Source organism: Ochotona curzoniae, unplaced genomic scaffold (assembly GCF_017591425.1).
Source record: "Ochotona curzoniae isolate NIBS_2020 unplaced genomic scaffold, NIBS_Ocur_1.0 patch58, whole genome shotgun sequence".
NCBI lineage: Eukaryota > Metazoa > Chordata > Mammalia > Lagomorpha > Ochotonidae > Ochotona > Ochotona curzoniae.
The window spans coordinates 1202478-1211165 of record NW_024467037.1 but is presented as its reverse complement, the minus strand read 5'-3'; the positions used below and the strand labels follow the sequence as shown (position 1 = coordinate 1211165).

Below are 8688 nucleotides of genomic sequence, written 5' to 3'. Positions count from 1 at the left end.
GGAGAGTTGTTTACTGTGGGAGCCAGCAGCCCTGAAGAGGGCCCAGCATGTAGCAAGGCCTCTCAGAGGGGCTCAGCCAGTGTCTGTCGGAGGCAAACACTGAAATCTTACATGGTGAACCCAGAAAGATCTTTCAACTCTTGGGCTGTTGAGTAGAAAGCTATCATCCAATCTAACTTTCTAAGCTAGGAAAGACAGGCCCCAAAGGCACAGTGACTCATCTGAAGGCACTTTAAAAAAAGGTGCCCTGATCCCTCCCGGGAGCTCAGCCACACCTTCCTGCAACCCCAGTTTTCAGGCAGCTCTTGGAGACACTTCTGCTGCTGCACTAGGAGGTGGGCCTTTCTTCCTTCCGTTGCTCTTGCGCCTGTGACTCAGGGCTTTAAGAAACAGGAAGTACAGCAGGCCGTACCCTTCGTGTCTTCATTTGAAATTTTGCTCTTGAGAGCACGACTGCGGGGGGCAGAAGAAGTCAGCAAGCAAGGTGCTGCTGTCGTGAGGGTCCCAGGACTCGGATCTGGTAAGCTCAACTGGGCCTGTGGGGCGGGTGGCCTCTGATGTGAGTTTTGTAGACTGCCCGATGGTGGGATCCGGTACAGGCCCTTGTTGTGTGAGGAGAGGACAGCAGGGACCTTTTCCAGCATGGATCCGTGCAATCGTGGCCATTACTGACATGCCTCACCTACAGTTATCATGCCCAAGGCCTCAGCCTTTCCTGAGTGCAGCCTGCTTCCAACTAGAAGGCAAAATGGAAATCCCCTGGCAGCTGCCATCACACACACACACATATCAACCGACATAAACACACACACCCATACACCCATACAATCTTAGTCAATCAAAATAAAAATGGCAGACACCAGAGGACGACACAATAGGAAGCACGGTCGGAGAAATCAGAGCTCCATGCTCACCAGGAGAAGCGCTTTTTGGTGAACTTTTTAAGTTCATTCATTTTGAAAATTAGAGGATTGGTTACCAGTTTGGTTGAGATTTGACCACCTGGCTGATTTGCGTGCATCCTTGTTGGCTGCAGGGCTCTGCTGTGAAATGTGTTTATTCATATATAGAATTGGCATCGAGAAGGTTCCAATAAGAGTCTACCTATCTGTAGGCAGCCTGGACTGGGCAGAGCAACAGTTTTATAGATTAAGAGTTTGGACGTGAGTGTGGCTTTCAGAGATGAGGGTAATTCAAGGAATTTGCGGAAAGTGAAATAAAAAAATGAGTTTATTTTGGTACAAAAGATTTCTGAAATCTGTGCCCAGTTTCTTATCATACAAATGTTCGTGACATTTTGGAGACCTTTCATGATGAAAATAAATTTTGTTTTGGGTCTCTCTCCATCTCCATCTTTGAGTCTGTGTTCATATACTGGAGGAGCTAGGATGCTGCCAGATCCCGTCGCCATGATTGGCTGTGCCTGGGAGGGGCTTCATTGCAGTTGAATTGTGTTTACAAAGCAGAGCACTGTAATGAGATGGCCAGGATTTCATCCATACACCAGCATTTGCTTACACTCTGTGCTTTTATTGCAATGCATTTGTTAAGAACTTCTGTTTTGTGGTTTTATGTATTGATTTTGTGCATTACGACTCTTTGTAATTCTCGTCTGTAATGTTGGGATTCTGTTACTGACTGTTTAGCTATACTTAGACAAAGGTCTAAATCTTTATAGCATTTGCTGCTGTAGTCCCTCAATGAAATATTTAAAAATAGTCTGAGCTGGATCCTTGTCTTACTAGCCAGTCAATTTCTGCAGAATTTCCACAATGGTAACACGGGGATAATAATGACAGTTTCTTTGGCTGCTTGTAATAAAATGAGAAGAATATTTGGGAGGGCAGACATTTGGCATAGCGGTTAGTCATTACTTGGGACACCTGCTTATTCCTTTTGAGCAGAAATGCAACTTCTAGGAAATTACTTTAAGGAAATAATCAGAGACATACAGTAAAATTTGCATTTTAACATCATCTTCAATGTCATAAGGGATTGATTATATAGATCCTTGAACAAGCTACATGGTTAAGTGCTTTACAAATAATAAAGTGTTGTAGAAGAAAAAGTAAAGATATCAAAAGATACTTAAAATATGATTAGTGGAAAAAATCACTTGAACTACAAAAGAATGATACGTTTGAATATAATGGAAAATAGAAACACATAGACTACTTAGTATGTAAACAGTGAGTTATACTTAGATGCTTACTTTGGATGGTGGAGTAATAGATACTTTTTATTTTCTTTTGGATGTTTTCTAAAACAAGTACAACAAGAACTGTTGTCACCAGAAAAAAAAATGTGGGTAAAAAGGAGATGCTGCTTTCATTTGATTCTTTGGTGGATTTTTTTTTTTTTCCTGTAAAGCAAGTTTTTAACAGTGGGTAAAACTGATTCACAATTTGGAGGCTTGTCAATTTTAGGCAGCTACATAGAGCTGGAACAGGTTTAGAGTCTTGTCAGCACGTGAATGAAAAGAAATCTTCAGAGATTTTCATCGAAGTCTAGGCACAGTTAGAGTAAGTAACAGATACACAAGGCAAGGATTCAAACTATGCAAAGAGTGCAAAAAAAAAAAAATCAAGTCTCACTTTCCCCTTCACCCAGACCTCCCCACATACGCACGTGGGGGACGGTTTGCTCTCTGGAGACACCACTAAAGCAGCTTCCTGCGTGTTTTTATCAGAGTTCGTTTGTGAATAAACAAATAAGCACAATTAATACAGACCACACAGGGTCAACCATGTGGATCTTCTCATTATTTCTGTTAGCTTGAGAGAGATGTTTAAAATACAATCACCAGCTTATTCTGACTCATAGTTTCCGGTTTTTTTTTGTTTGTTTGTTTTTTGTAATTTCAAGCAATGCTGCCACAAGTAGCTTTTACATATTTTTGAGAACATATTTGTTTAAATAAGCTTCTGGAAAAGATTCCGGAAGTCAAATTGCCAGGTCCAAGTGTATGTACATTTTATATTTTGGCAAATATGCCTGACTTACTCATATGTCTGTTTCTATTTGCACCATCTTACAACCCTGTGTGTGCTGCAATTTTTATATTTTGCTAATAGGATGTTGTTGAAAAGTCATCTTTTATTAAACTTTCCATATTCCTTTTTTCCCTTGTAAGTGAAGTTGGACATCTTGTCTAATATTTGAAATGTAAAACCAGTGGTACTTTCCTCTAAACTGTCTTCTTGAGATTCTTGCTGATCTTTTTTTTAAAACAGAAAGGAGAACCCTACTTTAAGAAAGTTAGCCCTCTATCTTAAAAATCCTAGATGTTTCTGATTTTCCCCTGTACAAAAATCTCTATCTTTAAAATTTTTGTTTGGGTTATTTTTTGAAGAATACAGGTGTACTTTTTAAAAAGTACACAAAAAATTAAATTAAAAGGTAAGGTTTTTTTGGCACAGAAGATATTGAAAAATTATATATATTTTTCATAATGTGCATTTTCCCTGAACTTTTAAAAGACCCTTCATGTTATAGTTACTGTTTAAGAACATGTACTAATTATTTCTTTAATGACTTTTGGATTTTCTGTTTTAAGAGTACTTAGAGAAGTTCTTTACCAATTCTATTTTTTTCCTTAGAACTTTAAGGCCTACATCTCTAGCCCTCCTACACAGTATTTTAATGTGAAGAGTTCAATTTAAATTTGTTCCTATTGGTTCTAAGAAGTTTGCCTGGTGGTTTTCACATCCAGGTTGAACAAATCACCTCAGTCATAATGACATTCCATTTTGTGTTGTATTTGGTTTGGCCGATTTTGGTTAACTTAGTCTTTTTTATTAACTTCTATTTTAATTTCACAGCAGTCGAATATGAACTGTCTTTTTTTTTTTAAGTGTGAGCTTTTTGAAAATCTATTACTTTTTTGTGGTCAATTTTTACATATAGGTCATATGTGTACATATGTGTTAAAGAATGCCTGTTTTCTACTGAGAGTCCATGCCTGTCACGGATTGTCGGGGTGTTCTTCAAACCTTCCTCCATTCTCCTATTCAGTTCACTAGATGCTGTTTATTTCTAAAAGAGATATGTAAAAGTTTCTGTAACTTTTTTTGAAAAAACAAGTTTTACTATTCTCTCTCTTTTGTCAATTGTGTATTTGCAAGGCAGAGTGAAGAAGAGTGAGGGGAGAGAGACATCATCTACTACCTGATTCATTCCCTTGGTCAGGATCCTGCTGAGGGCAGGAGCTGGGAGCTGTGGCCTCATCTCCCACACGGGCAGAAGGAGCCCAGGCATCGAGGCTGGCTTCTTGCTGGGCACATTAGCAGGGAGGGGGATCACAAACAGAGCAGCCAAAATTCAAACCTGGCTTCACAGGCCAAGCCATGTCTTAAGCTCCTGGCCACAATGCCGGTAACCCCTCCCTCTGTGAAGTTATTATTTTCAAGTTTGGATTCCAATACTTTTTTTCTCTCAAGAACACATGTATGGTTGCTCACTTTTCGCACAGTGGGGTGGGAGGAAGTGCCATGGCCTGTCCTCCCGCTTGAGCTCTGATTACGGCCGACACACTCACTTTCTCACTTGGCCTTAGACAGAAGAACTCTTGCATAATTTGTGTCAATAACTTACATAGAGAATACATGGGTGTGTGAGTTCCGTCTCTTCATTCCCCAGAGAGGTTTTTAAGTTTGGTGTATTTCTTTCTAGAATCTTCCCGTTACTTTCGTCCCTGCTTTGACCTAGATGTCTACATTTTCTGAAAATGGATGACTCTGCTGTAACTGTTATGAAATGGCAGATGACAGGGCCTTTCGTTTTGTTGCGACTTGGTTTTCTCACTTTGTTCTGCAGTATTAGATGTCTGTCAACTTTGGTTTCTGCAGATGGAACTGCAAATGAGTCTGAAGCCTGCCTCTGCCGTGCTGCATGCCTCCAGCATGGGGAATTTGGTTGCTTCTAGTTGTCTGAGGTCACACAAAGTGCTGTGTTGGGTGAGACTCCACCCATGTGCCCTGTTGAGCACAGCTGTGTTTTTCCATAGGTGCCCATCAGTGTCTTCTTTTTTAGAACAATTTTAACTAATATAACAAGAATAGACTTTATGTATTCTATAGTTATGGTTCCAAGAAGACAATTGTACGTCCCTCACTCTGCTGTGCGTCTCACCACACCCATCCTTCCTCCATCTCTTCAGTAGTATTTGAGTAGACATAATTTTAGTCCACTCTATATTCACAGGCTTAATACTAATTATAATATTCAACAAATAAAATGTAAGAAGGCCACAAGTCCACTTTTTCCACTGGAATATAAACATGGGCTAAAAATGACAACCCTATTCTGAAGTGACCATTTCATTCCTACACCTTTTTTTTTTTTTGCTGTTCTAAATTAACTCTCTCATATCAGAGAAAATGTGATATTTGTCTTTTTGGACTGGCTAATCATAGCAGTTTCTCCAGCTGCATTCATTTTGTTGCAAAAAGTAAGATTTCACCTATTCCTGGTTGAGTATCTTTTCATGGTGTACATACACCACATTTTCTTTGTCTAGGCATCAATCAATAAAGATCTAGGGTGATTCTAAATTTTGACTATTGTGAATTGAGCTGCTATAAACATGGGGTACGGATTACTCTCATATGCTGATTTCATTTTGTTTGGGTAAATTCCCAGGAGTGGAATGGCTGGGTCATATGGTAGATCTATTTTCAGATCTCTGAACAATCTCCATACTGTCTTCCATAATGGTGGCACTAGGTTACGTTACCACCTTTTTTTTTTTTTTTTTTTTTTATGTTTTTATTGGAAAGGCGGATATACAGAGAGGAGAGACAGAGAGGAAGATCTTCCATCCGATGATTCACTCCCCAAGTGAGTGCAAGGGCCGATACTATGCCGATCCGAAGTCAGGAGCCTCTTCTGGGTCTCCCACGCGAGTGCAGGGTCCCAAATTTGGGCCGTCCTCGACTGCCTTCCTGGGCCACAGGCAGGGAGCTGGAAGGGAAGCGGGGCTGCCGGGATTAGAACCGGCGCCCATATGGAATCCCGGGCATGCAAGGTGAGGACCTTAACCACTTGCGCCACCGCGCCGGGCCCTACGTTACTACCTACAATGTGTTAGGATACCTTTCCCCCACTTCCCCACCAGCACTTATTATTATTTTTAATTTCTGTATGATAGCCACTCTAATTGAGATAAGGGGAAGCTTCATTGTGGTGTTGTCATCTTGCATTTCCCAATGGCTATTGATCCTGGGCATATTTTCATGTATATGTTGCCCGTTTGTACTTCATTCTCTGAAAATTACCTGCTCTTGTCCTATTTCTTCAGTGGGTCATTTGTTTTTGTTTTTCTTTTTATTATTGAATGTCTTGAGCTTTTTCCAGATCCTGACTATAATTTGCAGATTTTCTTCCATTCTATTGGTTGCTTCTTCACCTTTCAAATTCCCTTGCAGTGCAGAAGCTCAAAAAGTGTATTTTTAAAAAGGGATTTACTAGTTTGTTCCTTTGTAGCCACAACAATGGTTGTTGCTGCTCTTCTTGTTATTGTCATTTGAGCATGTGCCATTAATTGCTAGTCAGATATTTAAAATATCATTCCTAAATTAAAATATTTTTGTTACAAATAATTGCCTTTGCAGTTTAATATCTCCTCCCATAAACCTAATACAGAGTATATGCTTCTAGGACATTAGCCCCATCAGAATCCTAAATCTAGAAAACTTGTCTAAGCAATAATGTAAGCTCTCATTCAAAAAGGAGAGATGAAGTTTTTCTTCATAATTTCCATCCTTCAATTAAAAAAAAAATCAAAGTTATGTGCAAGATGTGTGACGTGCACACAAACACAGATGCTTTTTTCAGTTGGCCATAAAAGAAGCCAGCATTCAAGCACTCTTTTCTAGATATAATGACATTCCAGAAATAAATTGGTTCAGGTGTGAAGAAATAAGCCGACCTCTTCAAGAAATAAGCAGAGAAGCAGGAAAAGTGCTGATCCCGGAGACCCACCTCTCTTGCTTGACTTCCCAGCATGCACCTGTCTACTGGGTGTGAGAAGGAGAGAATTTCGCCCAGGGCAGTTCCACCAGGGCCTGTGGAGCAGGCGGTCTGCACCTCCTGCACCCATCGCTATGTGCAGACTGACTCCCAGGGGCACTGGGCCATGCTTTGCCACTCCATTTGATCTGTTGTTCTGTGGTGTTTGTGCCCCTGTTTTTGTAAATGGGGCAGAGTGGAGGTTCAACTAGATCAAAGCAGTGTAAGGTTTTGATTTATACTTCTGCATATACAGCCAGTTTCCAGTAACAATGATTCTTGAAGATAAATGGTCAACAGAAGGCAGAAGTGAGGCCGGGGGAACATCCCAGCATTGCTACACACTGTGGCCCATGGGGCCTGCCCAGCCCTGGGGGGCTGTCTCTAGGAAGGCCCCGGAGCACTGCACACATTGCTGATACAGCCTCTTGAAGGCTGTGTCCTTTCCGTTATAGGGATCTTCTTCACATATGAATTATTCTTGTGGATCGTGGCTTCCAAGTAGCTCAATTTTAGCTTTGCAGGTTTTTTAAAAACGTATTTACTGTTTCTATTCAGATCTCTCAGATTGCTGTCATCCATACACAGTGCATAATCAAACATGGCTGTCTACTTCAGTAACCTGTGGGGCCAGGTGGCTCCTGAGCACAGGAGTACCTCTTTGTGTAATACTGCCCAGATACTCAGGGAGTTTCCGATCTCTTCAGTGACCATTGTGACAGTGTCTATCCTCCAGTTGTCAGAAACGTTTTGATCAGTTGTAAGTTTTCTGAAAACTGCTTTTGCGATGATCACCAGTGAATATTCCTCAGGCACACAAATAGCACTGGTTTGAAGCATGGCTTGGCCATCTTCCCCACGGTTTTATATAATGCCAGTATTGTGGCCCAGAGGCTAAAGCCACTGCTTTTGATGCTGGCATCCCATATTGGAGTGCAAGTTTGAATCCAGCTGCTCCACTGCTAATGCATCTTAGAACACGGCAATGCATCGCCCCCAGTGCTTGGGTTCCTGCCACCCACGTAGCAGATAAAGCTAGAGTCTCTGGCTCCTGGCTTTGGCCTGGTCCTGACGAGGACATTAGTTACAATTGACTTGTTCACTGCCTCTAAATGACAAGGCTGATGTTTGCTTTGTCTTCACTCATAATGGGCTGCAGTTTAAGGTACTGAAGGTTCAGGAAAGAACCTGAGGAAACAGCTGGATGGAGTTGGAAGGGAGCTTGAAGGCTCTCAAATGGTTTTATGGTTCACAGTTCTTAAGCAGTTCCTGCCCAGAATCACCTCTTAAGAGCACACTACTTTCTGCATAAGCCTTCAACCAAGAGCTTTCCAACTTGGAGAAGTCTGAGAACCATCTGCCTGGAGATCCTGGACAAGCTGGGAAAGTGCGAGGATGGCTTAAGGTCCCATGTTCTGTGTCAGAAGCCTGTAGTCAGGGGCTTTCTTTTTTCAAGATTTTAAAATTTTTATTGAAAAATTACAAAGGGAAGAAGAGATAGAAAGCCAAAGATCTTCCATCTGTTGGTTTATGCCCCAAATGGCCAGAGCTGAGCCAATTTAAAGCCAGGAACCTGGGGCCTGGAGTCTCCTCCAGTTTTGTGCCATTCTTCATTGCTTTCCCAGGCCACAAGCAGGGAGTTGGATGAGAAGTGGAGCACTGGAACATGAAGGTATGCTA

The 8688-nt window shown here is 41.3% G+C and overlaps 1 protein-coding gene and 1 pseudogene across 2 annotated transcripts in view; one reads left to right on the top strand and one right to left on the bottom strand.

Moving 5' to 3' along the window:
• The first annotated feature begins 272 nt into the window (after nucleotides 1–272).
• LOC121168099 (caspase-8-like) overlaps nucleotides 273–8688 on the top strand; it is a 32968-nt gene continuing 24552 nt past the window's right edge. Inside the window, exon 1 of one of the 2 annotated variants that reach the window (XM_040997875.1) lies at nucleotides 273–520. The gene's annotated coding sequence lies outside the window, so the exon portion shown is untranslated. The remainder of the gene's footprint in view (nucleotides 521–8688) is intronic. The other variant, XM_040997876.1, reaches the window with a different exon arrangement.
• LOC121168115 lies at nucleotides 7346–7859 on the bottom strand (annotated as a pseudogene).